Genomic DNA, 13,404 nt, shown 5'->3' with positions numbered 1-13,404 from the left:
TCTACTTTGGGATTTTTGGAGGATCATCCTTATATATGGAAAGCTCAAGAACTAACAAGAAGGAGATCTTGTTGGTGCCCATAAAACCGAAATCATGTAGTAAGGACAATGATTTCTTCTCTTTTAATTTAAGTTTGCATGCATAAGATTTGTAATTTAATTTTATGACTAAATTAATTGAAACATATATGAATATGTAATGTAATGAGATATAGATTTCTAACAAGCGGTATCAAGAGCCTTGGTTGTTTGCATGCAAATCGGTTATAGTTTTTCCGAGTTATACGATTAACATATAAAACTTGTAAATTTGTGTTATTATGATATATCACGAAATAATTTATGCATGTTAAAGTTTCTGATCCTAAAATGTATTTAGGATATTTTGGTTAATTTATGGATTTTTATTGTTCATCTTATATAACATGGCATTAAAAATGTGATTTTATGATTAAAATGTCATTTTCGGACTAAAATTAGCTAAACTTCGAATTTTCAGGTGATTTTTGGATATGTTATCACATGTTTTATTTTTAGATGACCTGTAGATTTTCAGAATTTTTGGAGTTTTTATGCTCGAAATTTGGATTTTTCCATGATAAAAATCGATTTTAAATGATAAATAGGTTAATATGAGATATATTTCGAATCTGGTCATAGAAATTTAGTATGTTGTCACATGCAATTTTACAAGATGTGTGTAAAATAATAGGCTATAATAAAGTGTTCATGCATGATTTATGGATTTTTGATGAAAAATAGCATAAATAGTGACTTAATTAGTGAATAATTGCTAAATCATACTTCATGACTAAGGAAAAACGTCACATATTGCATTTTATTATCTATTTTAGATCTAAAATTGAAAAGTTGATAAATATAATTTTTCCTCATGTTTTTATGATTATATTTGATAAATCCGATAAACCGCAACATTGTTTTTCCCGATAAATTTCGAAATTCTTAACCTAAGTTTTTGAATATTATGAGTGTCATGGTATTTTTCCAGAATGTTCATGAGTTTAAATTTCAAATTTTGAATTTATTTGAAATTTTTGTGATTTATTTGAAGTTTATAGCATTTTATTGTAATTTTGGGTCCATTAATGAACAATTTTAAGAAATATGAGTTAATTATAGTCAAATAGTTAGTGGAGACTAATTTTGAGTCCTAAGAGGTTAGGGTAATTAACTTGTGCATAAATATGAATTTATGTAATTTATTGTGATTATAAAACGTTGAATCACGCAAATCCGTAAAAACCGTGTAATATACGATATTGGCTCCTTAAAGGCGATTTAGTATAAAATTGGGCATGTTCATACATATTATAATGCTGCACTTTATTTATGATTGTCATAATTTTATTTTATGTAATTTTTGAATTATGTAATTTTTACTTAGTATGGCCTTAGTTTTAATTGGTATTACCCAAAATGTATGGGAATATCGATTCGTTTGTAATTTATTGTGATCTCGTATCACCGTTTTGTAATTTAATAGATTTATTTTATTTTAATTACAAATGTATAATAGGAAATTATGTAATTTGTTATGTAATTTATTTATTTATTCTGGAGTTCCTTGAAGATGATGTCACTCAAGAAGGCGATACATAAAGACGGTGTTACCTCGAAATGCGTGCCAAGAACCGATGTTCAAGGGACCAATGGAGTTGGTTTCCGAATATGTAATAGTTAATTAGATTTTCTATTTTAGGAAGGCCATACTAGGATTTAATTTATGCTTTGCATTTTATTTATATGTTGCATGCATCGCTAAATCGCCATAACTAAAACATGCATCATTCTTTTAATCGAGTTTATCGACCGTGTCAATTATAATTATCAAGTTCACCACTTTAGTTCACTTAAAACGTGATAGATAATAAATTGACATGACCTCTCGCTAAAAATAAACAATTGAGACATAGCCTTACCAAAAAGTAGAAACCATGAAAACCTATTTCGCGAGGGAGTGCACTCGGCCATCCCGGGGTACAAACCTTGTTACGTAGGGGAAGTGGGTGATAAATGTCTATCCACCGAATTCGTGTTGATGAGGGTTTCATCGGCTATCCCGTGCCCAAGTTGATGTGAATTTGGATCATGGACACATTTATTTGAAATTTGGATTGACCTCAACGGAAGTATTCGTGACCGTAGTCGCATGTGTTCCGGGCTATAGATAAATATTAGAGTAATTTTATCGACCGAGAATTCTAAAAGTAAAATCGATTAAAGAGTTAGTCCACCGAGTTATATTGATAAGGGTTTCATCGGCTATCCCGTGCCCAAGTTAATATGAGTTTGGATCTCGGAATCATTTATCATAGTTGGGTAGAGGTCACTATGTAAATGCTTTACTTGTTATTTAAAAGTATTAATAAAATGATAAATGTTAAGTTTTCCACTATTCCGTTATCATATTGTTCTATTTCTTTACCACAATTCATATACGATATCATTTCGATTTTTGACTCAAATCTCCATTAAAACATCGTAACTAAAGACAAATATGAATTTGCTTCTAAAACCTCAAATGAACCATTGCTAAGGATCTCTGGTAAAGAGTATAGATTAAAGTTATTCATTATCAAACAGGTTTTTGATTCTTGACTAACATATCTACTTGCAATGAATTGTTTCTCATATGCTTAATTAAATTAAGTACCTTGAAGCGATAAATTGTTTTGGTGATTAGATTTGTCAGAATTCGTAATTGACCAAAATAACGCAACCACTTCAATGAAAGTTTTAAGACTAAAACGACTGAATTGAAGAGTAGTCTTCATAAGATTCAACTTTGCTTCTCTAAGTGTAATACCCCGTATTTTATTATCGATTGAGCGAGATATATTATTATTTAATGGTAAAAGCGTAAAGGTAATTGATTGATTCATATGGTAAGATGAGTCGGGTTTATAGTTTTAGGTGGCATTTTGGGTCAAGGTGTTATAACCCATTTACCCACTTACCCATTTACCTTTTTAACTCACCAAAACCCTAAAACGAAACCCTAATCCAACCTTAAAACCCAACCCCCTTCCTACCGTCATTTCTTCACATCACCATCATCAACCCTTTTTCTTTCACGCCTCAAGCATTATTTACAGCCAACGAGCGCACGCCGGTGAGTGTGGAGGGAGTAGGGTCTGCCGTGAGTCTAGGGAGGCCGTTGCTGGTGGACGAGGGTGGTTGTACTGGCCGGAATAGCACAGATCGACGGCCGTCATAGGTAAGGTTCTCTGTTTTTCATTTTTGTCACGGTAGTTTGATCTGAGTTGTGCGTCGTTTAGGGACTGTTGTAGTAGTTGTCGGGGTGTGGGTTGTGTTGCTGGTGGTAAGTCGAGTCGTGTGGTGGTGGGTTGAGTGGTTGTCGTCGCTGTTGGTGGTTGCAGTGGTGGTGATTAGGTGTCGGGTTTGTTATGGGGTTTTTTTCGTTGCATTTCAGACATAGGGTAATGGGGTGGCACCACCGTGGACTCTGGGGAGGTCGAATCGGTGGTGCCACGTGTGTCAGGGTCGCCTTTCGACGGTGGTGTCAAGGGTGGTGGTTGGTAAGGAGGAGGGGTTGTGTCGTGGTGGCAGGCGAGTTGAAAAGGGGGCTGGTTGTGGCGTTTGTGGCGGCAGGGACGCAAGCAGGGGGTGTTGGTGGTGGTGGTTCTGACCACCGGCGTGGGTCGACCACGTTTGTGGTGGTGGGAGGTGACCAGGCCAGACCTGGTGTCAGGCCTGGTGGTCGGCGGTGAGGGTTGGTGGTTGTTGGGGTGAGTTGTGACGGGTTGAAAAGGGGGTGTTTGTGTGTCGGGTTGAGTGTTGTTTTTGGGTTATTTTTGTTACGGTTTTTATTTTAATAAGTCGGGAATATGTATATTTCTATTATTTACTTTATTAGTTTTAGTTGTTAAGTTAATATTAAGTAGCGGTGACGGAATAATGTATTTAAGTTTTTGAGTCGGGATTTTATTTCGGGAAGGTTACTATTTTTAGTAACCTGCTATTTTGGTAATTGCTATTTTGGAAACTTCCCATTTTAGGAAACTTTCTATTTTGGGTAACTTATATTTTTAGTAACTTCTAAATTGGGAAAGTTTCTACTTATAGTAACTCTTGAGTATGGGAACGGGAATAGTTAATTGAATTAATTATGTTATGCATTTGTTTAGGTGGCGAGTTTCGGGTGGAGTACTTCTGATCTGCAGTGCACATGAGTACGCGCAATCTGCAGTTAGCTTATTACCGCTATTTAAGGTAGGGGAATACACTGGACTTGATATAGTACTATGTGACTGGATTGACTGAATCGGTGATTACATGTTATAACATGATTGTCTGATTTAATTCCGTTAAGCATTATCGTTGAACTGTTTTAATATATTGTGCATCGGAGTTGGTGGAGGCGGAGGTGAGTATGGTGTGGTGATAAGGCCAAGGCGGGTTCTGCAAGACTTGCCCTGGTGTCCTCAGCTGCGAGCTGGCAGATCGGCTACGGTCGATATTTATAGTCTACCGGGGATCGGTATGGCTGGGTTGTCCGGGTTATGAGTTGTGATGGCGGTGGTGGTGATGGAGGAGCTTGTGTTTTATGTTGATGTTTTATTGTATTACCTACTCAGCTTCGCGGCTGACCCTGTGTATTCGTGTACGCCTGTGATGATCCAATTATTGGGGAGCAGATTGACAGTATTTCGGACCGATGGGAGCTGGCCGGGAAGAGAGCTTGGATGACTGACTTAGTGCCTAGCCCATCTTAGTCTTATTAGTAGTCTTATCAGACTTTATCTTTTGGTCGTATTTTGGAGACTTTGTTTTAATTTCAGTTGTAATCTCTCTATCAACATTTTAATAAAGTACTGTGTTTCTTTCTTTTGTTATCTACTGCCTCGGGTTTCCGAGATGGTAACACCGTCATTTATCTGAGGAGTCCTAGTTCAGGCCCTTAAATAAATGGGGGTGTTACACTAAGTAAAGATTCATTGAAATGAGTGGGAGCATTCTCTTAAACCGTTAAGAAAATGACGAGGTGCCAAGAAGTAAAATTAGAATGGAATTGATACAAGGTAATGTTAAAAGTAAAGTTATTGAGAATAACAATACTAAACCTATCAATCCCGACCGATAAAGTTTCCATTGTCTTAATTGTTAGACGCTAGAAAGGAAACTACCCCAAATTATTGAAGAATCAACAAATTAGTTGTGGGACATCTAATGGGATCTTCTTCTTTTAATGTTTATTTGATTGACATAAATTTTGCTAGTACTACTTCGTCAATATTAGAAACCAGTGGTGGTTTTCATCATTGTACTTGATACAAAGGATGATTAGAATATGACGACTAGCAACAATAATATCGAGAGATAGAGTCATAGTGTAATCAATCTAGTTTTGGGTTTATAGTTGTACTTAATTATGACTATTAAGTACATAAACTCTAAATAAGAATATATACTTGTTAAGATACAAAAGAGGTTTCACTTTTGTGGCCCTATACACCACGATTTGATGTATGGCTAGCCCATTATCAAGGTGATTATATTCTAAACTAAACTAGGATGACATATCATGTAGATGATGCAAGACTCAAATTGGTGACCCAAGATTAAACCTTAAATTCTGGAATGATGAACGCAAAGAGTTATCAAGTACTCTTGAAACCAATAGATTGTTAATCTTATGGTATGTGCGTATCTTGTATTCAAAGCAAGATGTCTCGTGCCTTTTGGTTGAAAAGGAGATCGAGGTTGTAAATCATTGATCCAAAATAGGTTGATCATTTTCTTTTACCAACGATTTAAGTTGATGCTAATGTGTTCACTTAATAAGGTAAATAGAGAAATCTTTGAAGAAGTTCAAAGAGTTCAAGGAATCACGATTTAGTCGTGATGGGATTATCAAAGTGAAAACTTTGATATAAGCCAAAGGAAATGTGATATAGTATCACAAGTTAATCTCTCTTAACACACATTATGGGATAATGTGTGGTTGGATAAGAAATCAAACGCTATTCGATATGGTTTGAACTTCAATCAAGTTACTTTGAGTTACTTGATCCTTTTGGGGATTTTATCATTGTCTAGATTTTTTTTTCCACTAAATACTAAAACGAATCATATGAGATATGAAATGGTAGAGTACCATATTTGTAAGTTTTCACAAGAAACAAATGCTCATTTTTCCCTTTCAATTATCACGAGTACGGCGGGTTTGCGGCTCGTGAAGCTGTCTTTCTAAAATACAAGTTTATTTCTAGAAGACAGAGTGGGGGAAATTATTCAAGAGCCACAAAGAATGCCACAGAGAATGTTATGTCGCAAGAAACTGGTCTTTCTTGACTACATGAGACGTTTTGTGTAAGATGTTGTTTCTTTAAAACCTAGGAGGTAAAATTCGTCACTTGTTGAAGATGATGAATTCATGCTACTTTTAAGAAAGTAAAGAGCTTATAACTTACAAAAGAAATCGTTTGATTCAAGTTGATTACTTCTAGAAAGTAATGAACATATGACTTACATGAGAGTGTTTAAAGTCACAACTCAATACAAGGCTTAGAGCCATGAAAATCCGAAATAAAAAGGCTTGATTAGTGACAAAGGGTTTTGCACTAATAAAGAGAGATTTCAAAGCAAGATTGGTGGCAAAGAGTTTTGCACTGGTTGAAATGCTTAAGTCTATTTGGATCTTCTTAGGGATTGTGTTTCATTATTATGAAATACATAGCGAGTGAATCTAAAACCCACTTCTTCAATTAGAAGAAATGTATTCAATACATGTCTTGAGTTTTGTAGATTCTTGCAATCCTAAGATAATGTGAAACTTAAGAGAGAATCTTAAGTAGGACATCAACGAGTTGGAATCAATGTTTTAATCATGTTATAAAACTTTTCTCGATAAGTCGAGAAGTTGTGTTTATTCATGGAGTTTAGTGGGAGTTACGGAAATTTTAATTAGTCTTATATGTGGATGACATATTGATCATTGAGAATGATTTAAGACTTTCGGAGTATTATAATACATCTTTAATATCTGGATTTATGAAGATAAATCTACATGATATTAGCGTCAAATAAGAAGTCTCATGTTGATAAGATTCATGACTAGTTCAATAAAATTGAACATATTTGATTGATTCCAATTGCTTCCGCTGCCGAATCAATTAAATAGGAAATGATGTATAACACTTCATATACTTTGAGTATGATGAATTGTTTCAAAATCGAATTCAAGAAATAATTACCAATTAGCCATATTGATTACCCTTAAGTGCTTGCAGAAGCATTAAGGATATAATGCAAAGTGTTTTTGATGCAATTTTGTGTAAGGGTGTTACACAAGTGACAATTGACAATTGAGAATGCGCATGGTTTCCGACAAAACCATAATCAAAACACATTAGGATGGTTAAGATAACATTGTGGCTATGTTATTTAAGAAATAGATTTTCCAGAATCGTTCTAGGCAATAAAGAACAATGAGAGATATTTATAACGGAAATTGAGTACACTTGCAATCATGAGATGTGCAAGAGGATGAGTCCCGCACACTTTGTGAAAACAAAGTGGGAGCTATTCTTAGGCTAGAGGACCTATGTCTTGATTGGATCTCGACACGTACTCAGAAAGTTTTGTGATGCAAATGTATACATTACAAAGGAAAACGAGTATGTAGTAAGGTTGAGTAAGGTACAAGAAGTTGATAAAACCTACTAACCAAAGCCTTCTCACAGGCTAAACATGATGAGTCATGTCATTTCAATTGAATTGAAATGAACAACTACATACAAGATCAAATTAGATTATATAACATGAAATAGTAATCAGGCATTGACTATTCATATATGATAATCGCATTTGTCGTTCGAGTTTTTACTTTAAAAACTCCTTTTATACTTTGTTACATCCAAACGGGTTGTAGAGACAATATTGAACCCCGTTAAAGTGAACCCGGATTAACATGGTATTCGCCCATAGTCACTTGTATGAGGTGACGTCTCGAAGTGACTAGAGTGTGATGCGATTGATGGCAAGTTCAAGTGCCATAGAGTCATGTGAGATGACTAGTCGATTACATAGGCAGACTGTTAGGAACACTTTGTCGGGCATTGACCGCTTATAGAGTTCTGGCAAATTTATATAGCCTAGTCATGGCGAGAGCTACTATAGTATTCTAATGAGTCGATTCTTTTGACTAAAGACTTTTCGCCTAAGATGGCACAGTTTCAGATTAACTTTGATTTGTGTTACTACGACCTTCGTAAATGGGGTCAAATGGGCATGTTTTGGGTTATGATGGTTGTGGCTAGTCGAAGGGAATAAGTGCGATAGGAATTGTCCACCCCTTTTGTCAGGGTTAAAATAATATCTCAGGGCCACTCGAGGAGTAATGAACTGGAAATGCGTGGCCACGCTCGGAAGGTATCTATGGTAGATAAATTCCGGTGAATCAGTTATTCTCCAGATCGAGGAAACCACTCTCGATATGATCACTTGCAAGTACGACCCGAAAGACACCTTGCATTGAGTGGGAGATAGTAATAGGACAAGAGAATTGGTGACGCACACTTGTCGAGGACAAGTGGGAGATTGTTGGAATATGTGTCCTCCGACAATAATGCGATCACAATTGTCGATCATATTGATCACATGTTTAAATCTCATTTTAAGAATATGTAAGGGATGATTCATTTTATAGTCAACTGATCAACATTAATCGGTAACGATTGGCTTGCTAGAGTTTGACGTTACTGTCGTGGGACGGTGGTGGTCAGTTGATCCCTTAAGGTCACGCCTAAAGGATGATGCCCTTATCCGTAAAGTTGATTGATTGTATGACTATACAAGTTAATCAATTCCTTAAAATTGAACAATTCAATTTGTGAGAGAGAATATTGATATCTTATTGTAATGGGATTAATTAAGATTTATTTTAGTAATAAAATGCTTTATTACTAAAATTGTTTATTATTTGAGAAACAATAGAGATAAGAATGAATGGTTGATTATAATTACAAGATGTTGTGAATTAAAATTAAATGACCCATTTTATTTATGTGATCAAGTATCACTAGTCAATTTGTTGAATGTAATTTAATTAATTTATAAAATAATATTTATGCGATAAATATGCATTTAATTAATTAATAATATGTATCATACTACATGTGACATATTGTGTGACAAATGACAAATTGACAATATAAAATGGTAGTCCATTTTATGTATATGGACCGAAACATTGGTGTAGAAATAGTTAGTGGGTGAATTATTTTATGAGATAAAATAATGTAATTATGCCTAGCCTAAAACTAGCTTACACACCTACATATTTAGAAAAGAGTAAAAGTAAAAGGAGATGCCATGTTTTGGCATCATTTGTCTCCCTTTCACGGTTCCCCTTTCCTTTTGATGATGAGAAGTTTTCTCATTTTGTCTCTTATCATTCATTCTAATATCACATGCAAAAGTTCATGTATTTTCTCTCTTCTCTCTTTAATCTTCATCAAAAAGATGAGTTTTTGATTCAAATTGTTCTAAAAGATTACTAAAATTATTAATGTAATATATGAGTGTTAGTAATCAATTTTAAGGTAAACTACTAAACTAATATCTAGCTAATATTATTTAGTGGGGATAAGGGATAGTCTTGGGTGCAATCAAGAGGACATTCTCTACTTTGGGATTTTTGGAGGATCATCCTTATATATGGAAAGCTCAAGAACTAACAAGAAGGAGATCTTGTTGGTGCCCATAAAACCGAAATCATGTAGTAAGGACAATGATTTCTTCTCTTTTAATTTAAGTTTGCATGCATAAGATTTGTAAATTAATTTTATAACTAAATTAATTGAAACATATATGAATATGTAATGTAATGAGATATAGATTTCTAACAGTTTGGATTTGATTTTGTTGAATTTGGTTGAGGAAATCTTGTTTTGGTGATGGAGAGGATGAGGGTTTTGAGGTTTTTGGTAGTGTTTTGAATGTATGAATGAAGAAATGAATGTGGGAGGGGTATTTAAAACACCCAAAAATTTTGAAACTGCAGGGGAAGACGGGCGTTTTTCCTTCGGGACGCTCGGATTCTGCCTACTCTGGGTTCAGGATTTCTCGCCTAAAGACGGGCGTCTTTCAGCTGGACGCTCGGATTTTTCGACTGTAGGACGAGCGGATTCCTCTGAAGACGGGCGGATTCTGATACAGCAAGCTTTCTTATTTTGCACAGGCAAAAAGACGGGCATCTATCTGCAAAGACGAGCGGATTCTTCAAGACGAGCGTCTTCTCTGCTGGGATGCTCGGATTCTTCGACAGTCCTAAATTTTAATTTTTCAGTTAAAATGGACGGGCGGTTCTGCCAAAGACGCTCGGATTCCCTAAAGATAAGCGGATTCCCCTTAAGGATGCTCGGATTCTCCCTGGTCTACCCGGATTCCGTTCCATCCGTGCACTTGCATATCCCGTGTCATTTTTCATTCTTCAAATTCCGTGTTCTTTATTGTAAGGGCACTACAAAGGCATGAATAGCCTAGGCAATTGTTATCCCCACACTAAGCTAAAGCACTACACATCAATAAAATTATTAGTCCCTCCCTCACTTCTCTCAAAAATAATAAATATCTTGATTAAAGCATAAAAATCCAAAAATGACAAAAATGCAATGTAAGAATTAAAATGCGAGTTAGGGAGTTAGAAATATTTACAAATGGTGTTTAGGAAGGACTCCACCAAACTCTCATCCTTAGTGAGATGTCATAGGGGCATGTCCAAGGTGTTGTTGATGTTGCTCAACACCTTGAAGAAGTAGTCAAAAGCTTGTTCATTATCATGATAAAGATCCTCAATAGACCTTTGCCCTTGTTGTCCTTCATGTTGGTCTTGATCGATAGCATTGCCAATATAGGGATTGAAAATCCCTTCAAATTCATCGTCCCAAAGACCACAAACTTCATCTACTTGGTCACTAAAGATCTCTTGAGTTGATAGAGACAACTCTCCCACTTTCTTATCTTGGCCAATGAGGCCATCCTCTTCATTGCTTGACTTTGGTGAGCTTTTCAAGCTCTCTTTGTTACAATTCACTTGCTCTTTGAATGGAGCATCATCAATTTTCTTCTTCCATTGGAATTCTGACTTCTTCCTATCATCCTTCCGGCTATAATGATTAACCATAAAACATGGTTCATGCAAACGGGGAGCTCTCATAGTCTTGTCAAGATTGAAAGTTATGCTCTCATCTCCCACTTCTAGAGTGAGCTCTCCATGCTTCACATCAATTACCGCACCCGCGGTGTGCAAGAAAGGTCTTCCTAGAATGATTGGAATGTTGGAGTCTTCTTCCATGTCAACAATGACAAAGTCCACCGGGATGAAAAATTTCCCAACTCTTACGGGAACATCTTCCCATATCCCTAATGGTGTCTTCGTCGATATATCGGCCATTTGGAGTGTGATATTGGTGCATTTAAGCTCTCCCATCCCTAACCTTTTACTCACCGAGTACGGCATAACACTCACACTAGCCCCTAGATCACATAAGGCTTTGTTGATCGTGGTGTCGCCAATGGTACACTGTATTGAGAAGCTTCCCGGATATTTAAGTTTTGGAGGTGAACTCCCTTGAAGTATTGCACTACTCACCTTAGTGAAGGCGATAATCTCAAGCTTCCGGATCGACTTCTTCTTTGTAAGGATGTCTTTCATGTACTTTGCATAGGCCGGCACGTGATTGATTAATTCCGTGAAAGGAATTGAGACTTCCAAATTCTTCACAATTTCCATAAATTTTCCATGTTGGTCATCAAATTTGGGCTTGGCTTGACGACTTGTAAATGGAAGTCTAATCACAATGGGCTCCTTCTCCTTGGCCTTGTCTTCATTTTTCTTTGAAACTTCTTCTTTTGATGGTTCTTCATCCTTGGAGTTTTGCACAACTTATTCTTTGTCACTAGCTTCCACAACTTCATCCTCAACTTGCTTCTCCGGTGCTTCATACCTTGTACCACTCCTCAAGTGAATGGCACTAACCGTTTCATGTCTTGGGGGATTACTTTGAGGTGGTAATTGCCCCTTTTGTCTTTGTCAGCTTGAAGATGCTAGTTGAGTCAATTGGGTTTCCAACATTTTGGTGTGAGCTAGGATGTTGTTGATGGTGATTTCCTTTGCTTGACTATCCTTTTGCATTTGAGTGAAAAACTCTTGTTGATTCTTTTGCATTTGGAGGACCGCTTTTTTAACATCAAAACTTTGGTCATTTTGTTGATTGTATGGAGTTTGATTTTGGTAACCTAGGTTTTGGTTGTAAAAGGGTCTTTGATTTTGGTTTCTCATGGGAGGTGGGGTGTATGTTGGTTGAGGGTTTTGAATATTTTGGCTTTTGTATGAGAGATTTGGATGGAATTTGGTATTTTCATTGTAATAGTTTGAATAAGGGGTACCACTCTTGTATGATTGAAAAGCATTCACTTGTTCATTTGTTCCCCTACATTCACTTTGGTCATGTCCCAAAGTTCCACAATTCTCACATATCCCACTTGGGATTGATGAAGATGTCGTCATGGCATTAACATGATGCTTTGGTGATTTTGAGGCTTCTTCAAGTCTAGCCATAGCTTTTTCAAACTTCAAATTGATGGTATCAATGTGAGCACTAAGTTGAGCACCCAATTGAGTAATGGAGTCCACTTCATGCTTTCCTCCTCTAGTAGCCTTGTGAGGTCTACTATATTGTGAGTTATCGACCGCCATTTCCTCAATTTTGTTCCAAGTTTGATTGTCATCAACTTCGGTGAACATTCCATTTGATCCCATGGTGAGAATGTTTCTTGAGTCTTCATAAAGACCGTTCCAAAATTGTTGTACCAAGAACCATCGCTAAGTCTATGGTGAGGACATGAGCGGCAAATTCCCTTGAATCGCTCCCAAGCTTCATACAAAGATTCTTCATCTCTGTGCTTAAAGCCCGTAATTTGAGCTCTTAGCATGTTAGTCTTTTCCGGTGGATAGAACTTTTTGTAGAAAGTTAGAGCCAACTTCTTCCAAGAATCAATTCCGAGAGTAGCCTTATCAAGGCCTTTCAACCATTGTTTCGCGGTGCCAATTAGAGAAAAAGGAAATAAGACCCATCGAATTTGGTCTTGAGTTACACCGGCTTGAGAAATCGCATCACAATAGTCGCAAAAAGTCTCCATTTGAGAGTGAGGGTCTTCACTAGGCATCCCCCCAAATTGGCTTCTTTCGACTAATTGGATAAATGCGGATTTGGCAATGAAATTTTCGGTTAGATGTTGTGGTGTGGGAGTACCATTGGGTAGGTTCTCCTCGGTGGGTACAGAATGTGATGAAAACTTAGGCATTGTGGGTTGATTTTGTGTTGGACTTTGTGTTGGGTTCTCCTCACCTTCTCT

The 13,404-nt window shown here is 36.4% G+C and overlaps 1 non-coding gene across 1 annotated transcript; it reads left to right on the top strand.

The window, feature by feature from the left end:
- The first annotated feature begins 12,874 nt into the window (after positions 1-12,874).
- LOC141624005 (small nucleolar RNA R71) lies at positions 12,875-12,981 on the top strand. Its single transcript, XR_012533818.1, has one exon. It is a non-coding gene; the product is annotated as a small nucleolar RNA R71 (small nucleolar RNA).
- Positions 12,982-13,404: the final 423 nt, after the last annotated feature.

Source organism: Silene latifolia, chromosome X, assembly GCF_048544455.1.
Source record: "Silene latifolia isolate original U9 population chromosome X, ASM4854445v1, whole genome shotgun sequence".
NCBI lineage: Eukaryota > Viridiplantae > Streptophyta > Magnoliopsida > Caryophyllales > Caryophyllaceae > Silene > Silene latifolia.
The sequence above is the reverse complement of the archived record's forward strand: the minus strand, read 5'-3'. Positions and strand labels throughout refer to the sequence as shown.